Source organism: Pelodiscus sinensis, chromosome 7 (genome assembly GCF_052426305.1).
Source record: "Pelodiscus sinensis isolate ZL-2025 chromosome 7, ASM5242630v1, whole genome shotgun sequence".
NCBI lineage: Eukaryota > Metazoa > Chordata > Testudines > Trionychidae > Pelodiscus > Pelodiscus sinensis.
The window spans coordinates 45,445,535-45,465,025 of NC_143058.1; the positions used below are offsets into that span (position 1 = coordinate 45,445,535).

Genomic DNA, 19,491 nt, shown 5'->3' on the forward strand with positions numbered 1-19,491 from the left:
AGCTAGCAGTTAGCTAAGGCTGTGGAGTAGATTCATTCACTCTGTAAGTGGTCTTAGTACCACTAGCTGGGACAGTACACCACATCTGTGGGTTGTATGCGCATTTGGTGCAAGTTGTATACTTGTTTGAGAAAAGACTGTGGAGACCAGAGGGGAACTAAAGGAGACAAAGGTACTGTGACAGAGCTCCTACTCTTGCACTTCATGGGTCCTGCGCTTTCAGGTGGATTGCTTGCCACAACAGCCCTCAATTTGGGGACCACACTTAGGGCATCAGCTTACTGTTTGTTGAGCTACTTTCACCATAAGCCAGCATTAAGTATAGAGGGAAAGCCCAATTCTAAAGTATTTTCCCTGAGTGGAAATAGGTGTGGAAGGTACTGGGGGGGGACCGGGACTCACCATCTACTTCGGGTTCCAGCCCATGGCCTTGCAATATTTATTTAAAAAAAAAAAAAAAGTCTCTAAGACCAGCTGAGAGCGAGCTACAAAACCCCAGGGCTACTTCCTCACACCTTCCCCAGCACCTTCCTTATCCCAGGCTCTTCCTCCTAATAACCACCGGTGTTTGCTCCTCCTAGGGCAGTGGTCTCCAATCTTTTTACACCCAAGATCACTTTTTAAATATCAGGGCAAACCAAGATCTAGCCCAATGGTTCTCAAACTTTTTGGGCTTCGGAGCCCTTTACATGTTTAAAAATTTATGTGGAGCCCCAGCGGTCCACTGATTGTATGTGTTGTACCTATCGATGTTTCCAGTTTGTCAACCTCGTGGAACCCCTGGAGATGTCTCGCGGAGCCCTGGGGCTCTGTGGAGCACAGTTTGAGAAACATCAATGTAGCCTCTCTCTTCCCCAACTTCCTTGAGGCCCCTGCTCTCCATTTCCCTCCTCTCCATCACTTGTGTCTCCAGCCCTTACTTACTCTCACTGGGTTGAGACAGGAGGTGCAGGCTCTGGGGTAGGAATGAGAGATTTGGGTGTGGGCAGGGGTGAGAGGTGCAAGATCTGGGAGGGAATTTGGGTGCAGGAGGAGGTGGAGAAGGGGATATATAAGGGGCTCAGGGCATAGGGGTCTGATGGGCTCAGAGTTGGAGTCTGGGTGTGTGCGCGTGTGTAGGAGTGTTATAATGCTGAGGCCAGATGTGGGCTGGGCCCCAATGGGGAGCGTGCTGTCCAGGCTTCATTTTTAAATAAAATATTATGTCCAACACAAAACATTTCAGCATTGTCTTTATTTATGAAGGGCAGGGAACATGTTTTGGATCAGGGGCCACTGACCCACAGAAAAAAAAAATCTGTCGGGGACTACACAAGTGAGATGCAAAAAGCAACCCCTCCAAAACTGCCCAAGCCTCACTGATGTGGCTCCAACGGAGACACCTCACTCCCTTAGCAGCCCAACCCTATGGGGGGGGGGGGGGGTAATAGGACTGAGGTTCAGGCCAGATTAACTCTTCTGGAGTTCCAGGACAGGGCTGCCAGTGAGTGGGATAGGGATGGGGGTGCAGAATCTGGGTGGAAAGTTGGGTACAGGGACAAGCTGCGGATAGGTGTCTGGCCCGGAAGGAGGGGGCAGGAGCAGGATGCTGGTTGAGGGTCTGGCCTGGGGCCAGGGTGCTGGTGGGGGTCTGGCTAGGGGAGAGGTGGCAGGGGCAGCTCAGTTGGCACATGGGGGTCTCTAGGGATAAGGATCTCTGGTGCAGGATCTGCAGACAACACTGGAAGAAGCACACATATGGCTCCTTTAAAAAAAAAAATCCAGCCACTTAGGATCCTGTGCCACCATCCTAACCCCCCCCTCCCTTCCCTGAGCACAGGGAAGGAAGGGAAGCCAAGAAAGCAGACGCACTATTGTGGGCAGAGGTGGAACGCGCACTTTCTTGTTTTCCCTTCCTTCCCAATGAGAGAGATTTCCACACCTAACAGAGGACATGACCAGACTGAGGAGTCAATACAGGAAGTTTTGGTAAATGAAATAGTAGGAAGTTATCAGGACCAGATGGTCTTTACTCAAGAGTTCTGACAGATCTCAAATATGAAATGATAGAACTTCTAACTGTGGTATGCAACTCACCACTGAAATCTGCCTCTGTACCAGATGACTTGAGTGTAGTAAATGTAATACCAATTTTTAAATAACTCGCCAGAGGTGATCCTGGCAATTACAGACCAGTAAGCCTAACTTCAATGCTAGGCAAACTGGTTGAAACAACAATAAAGAACAAAAGTATAAGACATAAACATATGTTACAGAAGAGTCGACACAGCTTTTGTAAATGGAAATCACATCTTACCATACTATTACAGTTATCTGAGGCGGTCAATAAGCATGTGGATTAGAGTGATGCAGGTGATATGATGTAATTGGATTCTTCAGAAAGCCTTTGATAAGGTCATGCACCAAAGGTCCACTTGTGTACCTTCCCTCCTATCCCTTCCCTGTTTAGTTTCCCTGAAAACCTTTGGTGAAGTTTGGTGACTACTGGTGTAATCAGTAAGGGTATGTCTACACTACCACCCTAGTTCGAACTAGGGTGGTTAATGTAGGCAACCGGAGTTGCAAATGAAGCCCGGGATTTGAATTTCCCGGGCTTCATTTACATATTGCCAGGCACCGCCATTTTTAAATGTCCGCTAGTTTGGACTCCGTGCCCGCGGCTACACGTGGCATGAACTAGGTAGTTCGGATTAGGCTTCCTATTCCGAACTACCAGTACACCTCGTTCCTAATCCGAACAACCTAGTTCGTGCCGCATGTAGCCGCGGGCACGGAGTCCGAACTAGCGGACATTTAAAAATGACGGCGCCCGGCAATATGCAAATGAAGCCCGGGAAATTCAAATCCCGGGCTTCATTTGCAACTCCGGTTGCCTACATTAACCACCCAAGTTTGAACTAGGGTGGTAGTGTAGACATACCCCATCTGGTTAAAAAGGAGGATACAAAGGGTCGGAATAAATGGCCAGTTTTCACTGTGGAGAGAATAGTGGGGTTCCCCAAAATGCTATAGTGGGACCAATACTGTTCAATATATTAATAAATGATCTGAAAAAAGGGGTTCATAGTGAGGTGGCAAAGTTTACAGATAACACCAAAGCAGACTGCAAAAAAATAAAAGGGCTCTCAAAACTTGAGAGACTGAGCAACAAAAACGCGGATGAAAGTCAAATATTTATAAATGCAAAATAATGAATTTTGAAAAACAATCACAAGTGTACATAAATAATGATGTGTCTAAATTAGCTGTTACCACTCAAAAAAAGATATTGGAGTCTTTGTAGCTAGTTCTCAATGTTCAGAAGCTGTCAAAAAAGTTAATAGTGTCAGAAACCATTAGGAAAGGGATAAAGGATGACAAAAAATATCAAAATGCCAATATATAAATCCATGATGTACCCACACCTTCCGTACTTTGTCCAGGATACCGCTCAAAATATTTTCCAGTTCCAGTGTAATAAAGACGATTCAGAGTATGAAATGGCTTCCAAATGAGGAGAAACTAAAAGCTTTCTGGATCAAGGTTGTTCAGCTTAGAAAAAGGATGACTAAATGGGTATGATAGAGGTCTATAAAATCATGAAAGTTGTGGAAAATGTGAATAAGGAAATGTTATTTACCTATTCATATAACATGAGAACCCAGGAACACCCAATGAAATTAATAAGCCACTGGTTTTAAATAAACAACTGAAAGTACATCTTCAAAATGCACAACCAACCTATAGAAGTCATTGACAGAGAATTAGTGAAGGCCCAAAGCATAAATAGGTTTAAAAAGAGAGAGAGAGAGAAAGAATGAATTAGATAAATTCAGGGAGGGTAGATCCATCAGTGGCTGTTAGCCCAGATTGTCAAAAAAAGCAATCCTATATTCTGGGTGTTCCTAAATCTTTAACTGACAGAAGCTGGGACTTCTGAATGACAGAGGATGGATCACATGATAAATTGCCCTGTTCTGTTCATTCTCTCTGAAGCATCTGGCAATGGCCACTGGGAGAAGACAAGATACTGGACTAGACAGACTATTGGTCTGACCCAGTTTTTAATGTTAACCTCTATTAGTGCAATAATAAATGTACCTACTGTAGTTGCAAAGAACAAAAGTGCTTGCAACACTAATGAGGAGTGAGACTGAGCACCACTTTACAAAAATCGAAGGATGAGGGTCTTAGGCTTTGACACTTTAGGACCATAGATCTTTTAAATGCAATGACATTATTTCTGGACAGTATTGCATATTGGTACTTGTATACATGAAAATTAAAAGGGCCAATATCTGAACACTAACTATGAATCCCTGTGCTGTAGGCAAGAGACACCACCACACACAAACACACACACACCCTCCCCTCTCTCTCTCAGAATCCACAACTAGAAACAGGTTCATCTCTACAACAGAGGTGCTAAAAGGAAATTTCCACAACTGGCAGGGGCAACAGTTGTGGTACATCATCACATACAAATCCAGTACATCATGCCAACTCCACAAATCAAGATCATAATAGAAATACCCCAGTGCTGTCTCTAGTATTGCTCAAAATGTTGCTAGCATCTTTCATCAGGGTTCAGAATGATAAGAAGCTACCATAATATAACTATGCTATTGAAGTAAACCTTAGAACAGCATTTCTCAAACTGGGATCCGTGGGCCCTGCTGATTAACTCGTCTCCCTCTGTCTTCTGCACACAAAGTCTGACAGCACAGCAGGGTTAAGGCCAGCTTCCTACTTGACCTGGGTCTGCAACACTCCCAGAAGTGGCTAGCACATCCCTGAGGCCCTTGGGGGCAGCGGGAGGAGGTTTCTGCATGTTGCCCCTACTCTACCTTGAGCACCAACTCCATAGCTCTCATTGGCTAGAAACTGCAACATGTGGGCAGCACACTGTGATCCCTTAGTCCTCCCACCTAGGAGCTGCTGCGAGAGGGATGTGCCAGTTGCTTTTGAGAGCTGCCAACTGGTGGGAGCCCCACCCCCTCCTACACCCAACCCCCCCACACCCAGAGTCCATACCGTCTCCTGCACCCTAACCCCCTGCCTCAGCCTGGTGACAGTGAGGGTAGGGAAAAGAAGCAATGGAGGGAGGAGGGATCAGTAAGTAGGAGGCAAGACCTCAGAGAAGGGGTCAGGACAAAGGCTGGGAGGGAGCCTGGAAGGTCCCTGAAACATTTAAATCAATATGGGGATCCTCAGTTTGCTGAAGTTTGAGAACTGCTGCCTTATGCGGGCCCCCCCCCCACCCAAACCCATTGAGGTTCATAATCATGACCATATAGTGTTATTAATAGCAGACTGACCATCCCAGAGGCATTCCATCACACACTGTATCTGTTCCTGCTGACTGACTTACTTACTGCCCGTTACGCCAATGGCGCATAGGGCAGCATCCCTCTAGGATGGACCGCCACCTTGTCGTGGCTGGAGGGCTTGCGTGTCTCGATGACCCCTAGAACTATGCTGGCTGGAGCTTTGTGCTCCTGGTAGGGTTTCCCATGCCAGACAGGTCAAATGGTAGAGACCAGACGAAGTGTGGTCCCTGGTCCTCCAGGTTGGGGGTTTGGCACAGGGCTAACCACCCTGTCCTAGGAAACATTTGGGGTTACGGAAACAGCAACAAAGAAATGTTCCTGCTGAGACTAGGACTAAAAACTCTCTTAAATCCAAAAACATCCACTCTATAAAGTTCTCTAGAAGAGACTCAAGGTGCAGCATTCTATTTTTTCATCCACTTTCAAGGCATCTACTACAGCAGCGGTTCTCAAACTTTTTGGGCTCCGGAGCCCTTTACACGTGTAAAAATTTATGCGGAGCCCCAGCGGTCCACTGATTGTATGTGTTGTACCCATCGATGTTTCCAGTTTGTCAACCTCGAGGAGCCCCTGGAGATGTCTCGTGGAGCCCTGGGGCTCCGCAGAGCAGTTTGAGAAACATTGTACTACAGTCACTAGGGAGGTGATGCAACTAAAAACTGCAGTAAACCTCACATATGTTAAACACCAAGGACTAATGCAGGGAGGCTGTGATCTTACCAAATGCGCATGACTGTTGTGCTAATTAAGTCCACCAGCTATTCGTTAGACCTCCATCATCCATTTCTAATAATAGAATAAAACCAGTTATGATATGCAGCATGTCATAACAAAATAAATCAATCTCATTTAAAAAGCTTAGGGTAGAAGCAGGACTTCTCTCTTATACATCACACTCTACAAAAGCAAGCTGCAAAGGAATTAAGTAGAAATGGACCTTCTGGCACCCTAGATATGCAAACTTTGGCAAGTTCAGATTCTAACTTTATAGTTCAAGCTTGTCTGAGAAATAAGTTATTTTTAAACAAATGTCTTATTCTGCTAAATGTAAAAGGATGACTAGTTATGTGGGATGGCCAAAGTGAACAACTGGATTGTAAGTCTGTACAAAAGATTGTTGTGTGCATCTAGGCAGCCATTTTAAGTCCTTTTCAAGGCTTCTCTCCTAACATGACACATTAAGTCAGAAATGGGCATACAGAAAGCTAGCTGTGGTTAATCATTTCCTGCATGATTAATTTCCAAACAGAGAAAGAGGAAGGAACAAACAACAAACTGTAGAAAAAAAATTATGGCACCCGAAGGGGGGAAAAACTGAAGTTACCAGACAAAAGTGTTGACCATTCATCTCTAGACTTTCTTTATTCTGTGAAAAGGAGTCTGATCTCCAACACAGATCTTATTTAGGACTATTAACATTCCAACTGTTTTTGCTAAGGACAGAGAAAGGAAAACAAAAAGTACTGCATTTGAGGAAACTGGGTAAGATGAGTCACAGCTTCAATAATGTAACTACCTTCAGGCAGACCAAGCTTAAGAGTTACAACATCACAGTTAAAAAAATAAAACCTGAAACTAGAGTTGGTTAGAAAAATGGGCTTTCCTCACCCATCGATGTCAATGCACATGAAAAAAAAATCTAAATTTTTAATGGAGAACTGATTTTTTTTCAGAGAAATTCAAATTCAGACATGCTGCTGCAGTGCCTAATGAAAGCTGTAGCTCAACTGAGGAAAAAGGATTGCGAGGCATCTGACCAGGGACACTGGTCGGTCTATATCCCCCTCACTATGCATCAGGGTTCCATTAAAAGAATGCACCCTAGAAGATGCAGTTTGGCCAGCGATCCTGGCTCACAGAAGAGAATGGGGGCACAGCTTCCATGAGACACGAGGGCAGCATATTCCAATTGGAATATTTCAGTCTTCAGGCAAAAGAAAAATTGGTTTGGGGGCAAATTATAAAATAATTGTCTATGGAAATCATGGTAGCTCAGTAAAGGGAAACGGATAGGTTACCCTCAATAACTAGTTATTATACTCCTGGGGGAATTCTACATTACTGCACACACAGGCTGTGTCTACACTGCACCCCTTTTCCGGAAAAGGGATGCAGATTAGACACTTCGGAATTGCAAATCCGCGGGGGATTTAAATATCCCCCGCGGCATTTGCATTTACATGGCTGCCGCTTTTTTCCCGGCTTGGGGATAAGCCGGAGAAAAGCGCCAATCTAGACGTGATTCTCCGGAAAATAAGCCCTTTTCCAGAGGATTTCTTATTCCTACTTTCAAGTATTCCTTATTGAAGTACTGAAGTATTGAAAGTAGGAATAAGAAATCCTCCGGAAAAGGGCTTATTTTCCGGAGAATCGCGTCTAGACTGGCGCTTTTCTCCGGCTTATCCCCAAGCCGGAAAAAAGCGACAGCCATGTAAATGCAAATGCCGCGGGGGATATTTAAATCCCCCGCGGATTTGCAATTCCGAAGTGTCTAATCTGCATCCCTTTTCCGGAAAAGGGGTGCAGTGTAGACACAGCCACATAGGCTACGTCTAGACTACATCCCTTATTTCATAGTGGGATAAGGGATCTTTCGGAAAAGGCTTTATTTTCCGCAAGATCAGCGTCTAGACTGGTGCTTTTTTCCGACAAAGCTCCGTGCGGAAAAAAAGCGGCAGCCATTTTTATGCTAATGAAGCGGGGGAGATTTAAATCCCCGCTTCATCAGCAATTACGATACGTCTAATTTACATCCCTTTTACGAAAAAGGGACATAGTCTAGACGTAGCCATAGACTTCATGCCCACTCCAAGATTTCTTTGGGGAAGCCACAAGAGCAGTCCTGTGATTCTCCCCAATAGTATATTTATGGGTCCCCAGGGCAGCCTGCTGAGAAATAAATCACTGTGGAACAGGGGGCTAGAGGTCAGACCCACCCTCAGATTTCTCCCAGGCTGCTGGAAGCTTTGCCAAATCCTCCCTCAAATCCTGCATCTGTCACTCCTCAGATGCACAGGGAGGGAGTCATTGTATAGTGAGTTGCACTGTCAGCTGCCCAATCCCCATGCATCCAGACTCCCTCATACCTAGGCCCTCCCACCAAGCCTCACTGCCCCACACCCAGAATCCCCCCCTGCTGAGTCCAATTACCTCCACGTGGATACCCCCGCAGTCTCACATTGCCATTGCACACAGGCCCCCTCAACAAGCCTGGGTTTTTTTTTTTTTTGGTTTGGGGTTTTTTGCGTTGAACTCTCCCCAGTGCCTGGATCCTCCACGGAGCCACCCAGACCTCTCTGAACCTACACACCAAGCCCCACACTTGGATCCTGCTAGCCTGAGCCTGCCTGACTGCACCCAGAATCGCGGGGAAAGGCCCTGGGGCATTTAGGGTTGCCAGGTGCCCGGACAGTCCGGTATTTGTGGCTTCTGTCTGGTAAAAAAAAACAAAAAAACACCAAAATACCGGACGTGTAAAATGTCCAGTATTTTCTGTTTTTCTCGGATGGAAGGCCGCTTGGGACATTCTTCCCCTGCCACATCTGGTGGGGGCGGGAGGAGCGGGGTAATTTAAAGGCACAGTGACTCTTTTTTGGTGCATTTTTTCCCCCCCCTCAACCAATTTTTTTCCTGCCATGTTCGGTATTTTTTGTGAAACTATCTGGCAACCTTAGACATTTCTGGGGCAAGCCTGGTCCTTGCACTGTGTCAGAGTTGGATGCAGTCTCACCACTGTGTCTATGTTTCAGAGGTGGGAGGGAGTCGCAGTGTCATCTCCCATCTTACGGCAGTCAGTGGCCTGTGCTCCCCAATGCCATGCTGAAAGCTCCACATTTATTTGATAAATAAATTGTGTGGAATTTTAAAATATTGTGCGCAGAATACTCAGGCCCAGAATGCCCTCGGGATTAATATAATCAAAGTGTATGTACCTTTAAAAGCAAGGCCTGTGGCATACCAAACTTCTACTCCAGAAGAACACAGGAGCAGTAAAGGCTGTAACAGCAAAATGCTGGAAAAGAGAGCAGAGGTGAAAATACCAGTAACCTGCACTACAGGAAAAGCCGAGGAAGGAACAGGAGATGTAGACATCTGCCTTTAACAAGGCCTTGTAAAAAACAGGCTAACTTCAGAAAAGGGAAGTTACCATGAACACAAAGAACCCAAGAAAATTCCAGGAGAAGACAACTCCAGAAAGGGGAAGTTCATTTCTTATGAGATTTTTGGGGTTTATTTGAAAGCAGAGGCGAGTCCCAAGGAGAGGTACTATTGTCTGGCTGGAAACCTACCTGCTCCCAAACAAGCCACATCCTGTGTAAAACCCCAGTAGGGTTGCCAGATGGTTTCAACAAAAATACTGGACACACTTGATATTACATCACAATCTACATTACATCTTATTTAGAAAATACCGGACATTTATATTTTCTCAATTTGTTTCCAGAACAGACAGCTCAAATACTGGACTGTCCGGCTCAAAACTGAACACCTGGCAACCCTAAACCCCAGTATCACTAAAAGGCTAAGGAAGCAGTCTCAGCCAATGAAGTAGGAGTGGGGGCAACACTCATATTGAGCATCTCCTTCCATTTCTAGCAGCTCAAACTCAGAGCTCCCCTGCTCTCATTCCTCTGCAGGGGATTAAACAAAGGCCTCTTCACTTAAGACCTCAAAACAGGGCTTAATGTGATTTAAATAGCACACTGGTTTTGTGTAGCCCTTTTGCACAGGAGTGAACTTCACCCTTATAAAACAGACTAATTTAGTAATGATAAGGATAACCAGTTTCACACAAAACTGGAAATTTTATAGGTGTCCAGAAGCAGGAAGTAGGAAAACAGACTACTAGAGATCTTTAACAGCAGCGCATGGGGAAGTCTTCAGAAATATGCGAATGTAAAACCAGTGTCAGGTAAGTGTTTTTCCAGACCCAGTCAGACTGCAGAGACATACTTCATTTCTTTCAGACTCACAGCTTAAATTTTAAACATGACAACACTTTAATCTATATTTTCATTCTTTCCCTATTGCAAACAGCAGCATGAACTGAGACACATAGAAACTGCAGGTATTTAATGGCTCATAGACAAAGCACACAACAGGACAAAGTTCAATCTTCTTTTCTTGAGAAAAATGCAAGGGTGGGTATAATATGTCCACTTTCTTATTAGTGCAGAAAGGTAAGTTTGAGATCTGTTCAAATAGCTTAGGCATGAAAATGAGTCCAAACTCACTGTTCTCATAGGTTTATCCTCTAAAACATAAAAACACACACCAAAAACAACCAACCCTAAACCAACAATACAACAACAAAAGTTCGGCTCACATTGGCCCCTACATGTTGTTTATCCTGTGGCTCCTCTCAGAAAAGAAATGAGCCTGGAAAGATGATCTATCTGAGGGAGCCAGCAGAACCAGTGAACTCTTTGGCTATGTTTAGACTACATCTCTCTTTCGAAAGAGGGATGTAAATTAGAGATATCCAAACTGCAAATGAAGCCAGGATTTAAATTTACCGCGCTTCATTTGCATAATCACATCACAGCATTGTTTAGAAAAATGCTATTTTGAAAGTGAACCCACCATCTAGACACAGTTCTTTCGAAAAGAAAAGCCTTTTTCAAAAGATTCTGTACTCCTCAAAAAATACGGTTTATAGGATTTCAAAAAAGGCTTTTATTTTTTAAAGACCTGCGTCTAGACCGCAGTTTCACTTTTGAAATAGCATTTTTCGAAAAAAACGCCGTGATGCAATTATGCAAATGAAACATGGGAAATTCAAATCCTGGTTTCATTTGCAATTTAAATATGTCTAACTTACACCCCTTTTTCGAAAGATGGATGTAGTTAAGACGTACCCTTTCAGTAAATTATTAACAAGTCAGCACAAGACCCCAGAACAGTTCCAGTGGAACCAAGTATATTAGTTCAGAAGAAAGTAATGCAAAACGGAAATGCAGGTAACACTCGAACCATCCCAACTGTGTAAATAACCAGTATAAGTGCGGCTATGTGCAAAAAGTGAGAGCTGCCACCAGTCCAGTAATGTTTTATTGACCCTCAACAGGTGTTGCTCACTAGTCTGAAGCAACCAAGGATTAGATTGTGGAAATCCAGCAGACTTGTGTATGTAGAAAATTCCAGCTAAGTAACAGATTGCTGTGGTGCCAGAACAGTTGTCTCCCAAATACTTTATAAGTCTGATATGGAAGTTCATTTGAATCAGTTTTCTGATGTGCAAGGGAGACAATATGTTGAGAGCTAAAATTATATTTTATGTTCTAAAGTACAGATATACACACAGGGCCAGGATCCTGCAAAGTAGTGAGTACCCATAACTCCTGAAATCAGTAATGCGGCGCCCAATGCAACTCTCAGAATCAACAGATAGACTCCCACTGACTTCAGTGGCAGTTTGCCCAAGCTCGTGGTATGTTTAGGATCTTGAAGCTGGGGCTCAAAAGCATTTTGGTATCAAGCCCAAAATTTGAAAACAGTATACATTCAGAAGCCTATTCATATTTAATACTGTGCAAAGATAAACCTGTGCTGGATCACTAAAGTGTGTGATTGTGCACATAATAGTGTTGCAACTAGTTATACATCTGCACACACCATTAATACACTATAGCAGTGGTTATAAAACTTTAGCAAACCAAGGACCCAGTTTAGATTTTAAAATTTTCAGGGATTTCCTCCCCAACCCTTCTTTGAGGCCCTCTCCCACCACTTTCACTGAGGCTCAACCCCCACTTGCTCCATCCTCCTTTCTCTGTTGCTCACTTTCCCCTACCCTCACTCACCAAACTGGGCACACAGATGGATGATCACAGATCCCTGTACATGAGCAGTTGAAGTAACAGTGCTTACACTTTTTGTCTGCTTGAACTAAGTCTCTGCCCTATAAAGATTATCTTATTCTGGATTTTACATTTAAATTTAGACCACAACATTTGGAGATGCTGCTATTGATTCAGTAAATATTTTCAAACGTCCAACAATTTAATCCAGATTCCCAAAAGTGATTTTAAATCTACAATTAAAAGGAAGGGGGAGGGGGAGGAAGAGGAAGATCCCATGCAAAAGGCATCTAAAATATGTGCTTTAATCAACTGACAGAATGAAGGCTAAAGCTGTTCCCAGATGACCCTGCAGTTCTTAGGTACTTTGGTGAATTGTGATCTCAAGTAAAATGTGAGCTGCAATACAAAAGTCTGTGACTGGGTTTGCCGGTCCACGGTATAAAAAAAAAGTTGGGAACCACTGAACTAGGTAACCCAGTGCTTGATGGTTGCCTCTTCTGTTCATTCTCTCTGGGGCACCTAGCATTCTACTGTCAGATGATAGGATACTAAACTAGGTAGCTTTTATATCATTATTACATTAACTGAATTATCTCATTGCCTGGCAAAACAGCTTAATTTTAAAAGGTTTGATATAGATATGAATAAAAATAGAAGTCCACATCCTCAGCTGACAGGAATTGGCATAGTTCCATCAAAGTCATGGACTGACAGATTTACACTGGCTGAATATCTGGTCAACAGTTACAAAACCTACAATAAAATTACAAAGGCTGAATTAGACAAAGTGTTCAGGCTTCTGGAGACATGTAGATTGTTAGCTGGGGTCAGGATGAATGCTTACTCCATGGTATAATATTGAACAGCTGCATGAATTATAGGCTTTATGCCTTGTTCTGAATATCTGGCACTTACCACTGTGATAGTCCTCCTTCAAAATCTTACCTATTTCAAAGTGGCGGTACTTATAAGGATTAAGTATATAATTAGGTGCCCAAGTCCTGGTTTGTAGACACTATTGCCATCTCAAAATTCCCTCAGCTGCCACCTAACCCTGATTAGGTGTTTAAAGGTACTTGGTGCCTACATTTTTGCCAAGGACACCTTTTTGGTGCTGAAGTTTCTGTCCTGTGTCCCTCTAGGACTGATTGCCTGGCTCCCTCCTAAGCCCTACACAAAATTCTCAAACCAGGGAAAATAAGTGTTTGGCTGCCTAGGTTGCATGTGGGGGCCTGTCATGGGGTAGGACTCCTCTCCTGCCTTCTTCTCTGAAGAAGCTGCACAGACTCCAGGAGTTGTGCCTTCACCCTATTCTTTATTTCAAAGTTTCTGCTATAATTTCCACAACAATCCCTGTGCAGTAATCTATTTATAGCACCAACAGCATTTCTGGACCCTCTCCCTTGGCCCTAGGGGAAACAGGTCTTCCTCCCTTGAAGCCTCCATGTTATTGAGCTCAGCTAGCCTTGCTCCCTTCTCTCTCTTCCCTCGGCACTTCCCTCCTGCCTCAGGCTGATGAGATAATTGGCTCCTTAAACCATCCATCCAGCTTGATTGAGAAACACTGAATTAGACAAAGTGTTCAGTGGGCCTGCACCAGGAAAGCCACTAATGGGCCCGCACTGCTTTAGCTATCCTCTTTGGAAAATCATGGGAGAAAGGAGAGATTTCAGAAGACTGGAAAAGGGCAAATATAGTGCCCATCTATAAAAAGGGAAACAAGAACAACCCAGGAAACAACAGACCAGTTAGTTTAACTTCTGCGCCAGGGAAGATAATGGAGCAAGTAATTAAGGAAATCATCTGCAAACACTTGGAAGGTGGTAAGGTGATGGGGAACAGCCAGCATGGATTTGTAAAGAACAAATCATGTCAAACCAATCTGATAGCTTTCTTTGATAGGATAACATGTCTTGTGGATAAGGGAGAAGCAGTGGATGAGGTATACCTAGACTTTAGTAAGGCATTTGATACGATCTCGCATGATATTCTCAACACTAAGCTAGGCAAATACAACTTAGATGGGGCTACTATAAGGTGGGTGCATAACTGGCTGGATAACCGTACTCAGAGAGTAGTTATTAATGGTTCTCAATCCTGCTGGAATGGTATAACAAGTGGGGTTCCGCAAGGGTCTGTTTTGGGACCGGCTCTGTTTAATATCTTCATCTACGATTCAGAAAGTATGCTTATTAAGTCTGCAGATGATACCAAGCTGGGAGGGGTTGCGACTGCTTTGGGTGATAGGGTCATAATTCAAAATGATCTGGACAAATTGGAGAAATGGTCTGAGGTAAACAGGATGAAGTTTAATAAAGACAAATGCAAAGTGCTCCACTTAGGAAGGAACAATCAGTTTCATACATAGAGAATGGGAAGCGACTGTCTAGGAAGGAGTATGGCAGAAAGGGATCTAGGGGTTATAGTGGACCACAAGCTGAATATGAGTCAACAGTGTGATGCTGTTGCAAATAAAGCAAACATGATTCTGGGTGCATTAACAGGTGTGTTGTGAGCAAGACACGAGAAGTCATTCTTCTGTTCTACTCTGCGCTGGTTAGACCTCAGCTGGAGTATTGTGTCTAGTTCTGGGCACTGCATTTCAAGAAAGATGTGGAGAAATTGGAGAGGGTCCAGAGAAGAGCAACAAGAATAATTAAAGTTCTAGAGAACATGACCTATGAAGGAAGGCTGAAAGAATTGGGATTGTTTAGCTTAGAAAAGAAAAGATTGAGGGGGGACATGATAGTAGTTTTCAGGTATTTAAGAGGGTGTCATAAGGAGGAGGGAGAAAACTTGCTCATCTTGGCTTCTGAAGATAGAGCAAGAAGCAATGGGCTTAAACTGCAGGAAGGGAGGTTTAGGTTGGACATTAGGAAAAAGTTCCTAACTGTCAGGGTAGTCAAACACTGGAATAAATTGCCGAGGGTGGTTGTGGAATCTCCATCTGTGGAGATATTTAAGAGTAGGTTAGATAAATGTCTATCAGGGATGGTCTAGTCAGTACTTGGTCCTGCCATGAGGGCAGGGGACTGGACTCGATGACCTCTCGAGGTCCCTTCCAGTCCTAGTATTCTATGATTTACCTAAAAAGTCTGCAGTCACGGAGCCTCGCAGCTCCTATTGGCCCCAGTTCTTTGTTTCCAGCCCAGGGGAGACATGGGAAGTGACGTGGCCCAGGCTGCCATTTCTTATTACTCCCTTTGGCTGGAAATGGCAAACTGCTGCCATGAGGCTCCATGGCTACAGACTCTTTAGGTAAACAAAGTGGTGCAGGCCCATTAGCGGCTTTCCCAGTGCGGGCCCACAAAACACTTTGAGAAATACTGGTCTAATTGCTCCAGGCAGCTTTTTCTGCCTGATTAACAATGATTAACATTGAAGTGACAGAGCCCAGGCTCCCTAGTTTGCTCCCTGCAATCTGTCACAGTATCCATATCCGCTCAGAGGCTGGTAAATGGATTGGGCCCCCTCAGGTGAGTTCATACAAAAACACCCAAGAGGAGGCAGCTGGACTCATTTAGCCTGGAGGATCGAGTACTCAGCTAGGGGGCAGGATGCCACTAATTCAACTTCCCCTCCTGAGGGGGCAAAGAGATATGAACAGGGATCTGCCATGTCTCAGGTGAGTGCCCTGAGCACTCAACTATTCTAATGTGTGTATCCCTCAGTGTCTCCTTCATTTAGATAATTAAATATTAATTGGGCCAGAGAGAGAGTTAGAATGACTCTATAACCTAGTGCACAAACACCTGGCTTTTCACAGTTCATGGACTGCAAGCAGAGACAGACAACTTCCTCCAGCCCCAACGTAGACATCGATCGCCGAGTGGCGGCAGGGCTTAGTTCACATCCCTCTCCCATTTATTAGCTTAGATGGCTCCTTACTTAGCATGCTGGCATTGTGGATCAGTCTTCCATGCCTCTCTCCCACCATTCACTGTATAGGAGCCCAAGCACCTAATTCCAGCCTTGTCAATCACAGTGGTTTTCAGTCATCTCAAAGTTAAGCACAGTGATGCTGAGCATTGCAGAGCTTAAGTCCCTTTGTGGATTTAGGCCTCAGTCCATGAACACTTGAAGCATGGGTGTGCCCTCCATCTCTACACCTTGTGCTAAGTGCAAGCAATGAACTTCAGGGTAAAAAGTGGGGAGAGGGGCCTTGCAGAAGTCCTAGTGGTAGCCCCATGCTAAAAGAATGTGGCAACGCACATGGAATGGCTGAATGGGGATTCCTCCAACCCTGTGCACTGTGAAAGGTGTGCCACACCAGCCACAAGCCACTGGAACATTTTAGGGAAGGGAACACTGGGTTTATGATTACATAGATCCAGTGGCTCTATCCCAAATCTCTTACACAGGAAATCCAGAGAGATAAGAGGCTGCTATTTCAGCTTAATGGAATAGCAGCTGGAAGCCCGTAGATTGTCCACTAGCACACTGAAGAGAGGACACCATAGCCTTCACTACTTGCATTTGATATTTTATCCTTATGCAGGCAGTTCTGCCATCTGTGCTCGTTTGCTATTCCTATCACCCAACATTTCCGTTCAGCCCATTCTGGAAAAAACAAACCCCGCCACCCCTGAGTAACACGAGACTGAATTTTTTTTAAATGTATTATTTCCAGTGCTGCTCTTTGGAAAAAAAGAAATGTCACATCATAAGGTACTTGGGGGGGAGAGGGGAGGAAAGAGAGGTGAACTTTTCACTTTTTTTTTTTTTTTTTTTAAAAACACATTTTATAAAGTGATTCATACAGTAAATTCTCAATGCTAACGAACATACTCTGTTCTTCACTGGTCTAATTTCCACTTAGCTTATAAAAGTGCAAATACGATCAAGACAAAATATATTTTACTTGTCACAGAAGCTCAGATTCAACAAAACTTCACCTTGGCAAGCCTATTATTATCTAGTTTTTGGGCCTTGGTCAAGTTTAAGCACTGTATTAAATCTCGCCGAAGAGATGAGGAAACATGCAAATACTGAATATGGGCACCTTAATTTGATGGCTGAACTTGGCATTTGTACAATGAAATTTGCACATAGCTAAAGAAATGCCCACTTTAAATTGACAATTACTGAATAAACATCCAAAACTTGAACATCCTAGTGAATTGCCTGCATTTAAATCAATTTTTGCTGTCCAGGTAAAAAGTCCCATATTAAAGTAGGTTTCTGAACATTCAATTTCTGGAAAAAACAAAACAAAAAAAGACCCACCAGAAATATGTTCCTCCCCTTATTGATGCAGCAGTTAACCAAGTAGAGTCTCTCTTTTCCATTAATTTTATGCAGTACTACTTTATATTTTTCATTAAACAGGCCATTCCTCTTGCGTTCATAGCAGTCTTAACATTAGATGGAACTTGAGTTGCACTGTCGACTAGATTTGCCAAATTTAAGCTCTCATTCTATGTAGGGACTGATACTGTATTCTGTTCCTGTTGTGTATGTGTTTGTGAAGTCTACAGAATTTCATCATTTGTTTCCAGAAACATTTAGTGCAGTCATTTTTTGATCCAGGCCAAAATTTTTGAACTTGGGTACCTAAAGAGAAACTCCCCAAACTCACATTTTTACGGCACCCTTTCAAAGGTGTGTCTTCCATCAAGGGAGCATCAATACAGTTCTCTTCGGTCACTTAATGCAGCATTGCTAGTGCAATAAAAGGCTTTATTACAGAACCCAGAATACTTGCATTAGCCAGCCTGTCCATCTGAATCTTTTTATAGTGGATATAAATTGATTAGCCAGTTTTTAATTGGCCGTATTGGATGCCACTGTACCCAAACCATACAGGTGAGCATAGGCAAGCAGGGGCCCAAATGTCTGCTATGTTCCCTGTAAGCTGTGTGCTTGTGTGGCCATACAGGAAAGATTCCAATGACACACAAACCTAGCTGTGGTGCACATGCCTCAGTGCACATAAAAATGTAGTCCACGCATGGATGGAAAAAGTCTGTACAGAGATGGAAAAGATTAGAGGGAACATTGCATGTTGGGCATCGAATGTACTGGTTAAAGCATAGAAAGAATGTCAAGAGAGCTTCCTATGCGGAGGTCACAGAAGTACAAAGGTCAGACTCCAGTTCATCACATGGTTTATTTCAGAAATAGTTTTCTGCAGCTGCATAAGTCATGCATGTGACTAGTGAATGAAGACTGTTAAAAGCTGGAGAGAATGACAGGTTGTAGACCTTCGTGAATTAGGGGCCCTACAACATATTGGGAAGGGATGGTTAACACACAAGATATGTCAGATCAAAAGAAACAACAAGATCCAGCATCAACACTCATCAGGTTTTATCAGCTTGAGTCTTCAACATGATCTTAGCTGCTGGTATAAACATGGAATGAAAGGCAGCCTCTCAGAAATGCAGGATGTGTCTATACTGTAGCTGGGGGGGGGGGGGGGGGGGGAGGGGGAAGTAGCCCAGACAAACTTGCAGGGGACTTGAGCTAGCAGGGGACTTGAGCTAGCATGTTAAAAACAGTGATGTGGATTTCTGATTTGGGCCCCTACGCCTAAGCTGGGCTTCAAAACTCAAGCTTCTGAATTGGAACATTCGCATGGCTATTTTTAGCATGCTAGCTTGAGCCCTGCTTGTAAAAGTCTGTCTCCACAAGCTAAGCAACTTCCTCCCAGCTGTAGCACAGACACTCTAAAAGATTCACTAAATCAAAATCAACTTCACAAACTGCATGAGAAATGAAGTGGGATATGTGAAAATTCATTATAGTGCTCCGGTAGCAATGCTAATTTCTGCACGGTTGAGGAGGCACATTCATTGCAGATTCGCTCTGTAATTTTGCACACTCTGAAGGACACAGAACCGTGGCATGCATGAATTCACATGTTCTCAGGCATTCAGAAAAACTGAAATAAGTCACCCTTTGAGCTAAAGTACCTCGTGCTTGTTCTCAGAGCCCAAAAGAGAAGTTCAGTAAAACTTCCAGTTGAGAAAAAGTATTTAAAAATAATTGCTAAAGATCAGTGAAATTCATAGGCAGTGGATGTTCAATGGAAAGGGAGCTCCATCTACTACGCCAAGGGTGGGCAATAATCAGTCTGTGGGCTGAACACGGTTCACCAGATATAGCCCTTAGTGGACCACCAAACACTAATTTACTTGCAGGTCCACAGATATGACTGCTAGTAGCTCCCATTAGCCAGGAATGGTCATCCATGGCCAACAGGAGTTGTGAGCCCATGGGTAAACAATGCATCTGGAGGCCTGCTAGTAGCGAACCCTGGCAAATCACATTCAGCCCACAGTCTGCTGTTTACCCACCCTTGGTGTAGTTAAGTTTATCTTAACTTGATTCTTGCACATGGTTAGCATCCTCTCATTGTTTCCCGTCATGGGATGCAC

The 19,491-nt window shown here is 43.8% G+C and overlaps 1 protein-coding gene across 9 annotated transcripts in view; it reads right to left on the reverse strand.

The window, feature by feature from the left end:
- WIPF1 (WAS/WASL interacting protein family member 1) overlaps nt 1-19,491 on the reverse strand; it is a 92,109-nt gene that overhangs the window by 35,146 nt on the left and 37,472 nt on the right. For 4 of the 9 annotated variants that reach the window (XM_075933667.2, XM_075933664.2, XM_089779766.1 and 1 more), the window contains one exon: nt 6,030-6,095. The exons of 4 other annotated variants lie outside the window; for them this stretch is intronic. The gene's annotated coding sequence lies outside the window, so the exon portion shown is untranslated. Of the gene's footprint in view, nt 1-6,029; nt 6,096-9,241; nt 9,299-19,491 lie in introns of those variants that run through there. One more of the 9 variants, XM_075933665.2, reaches the window with a different exon arrangement.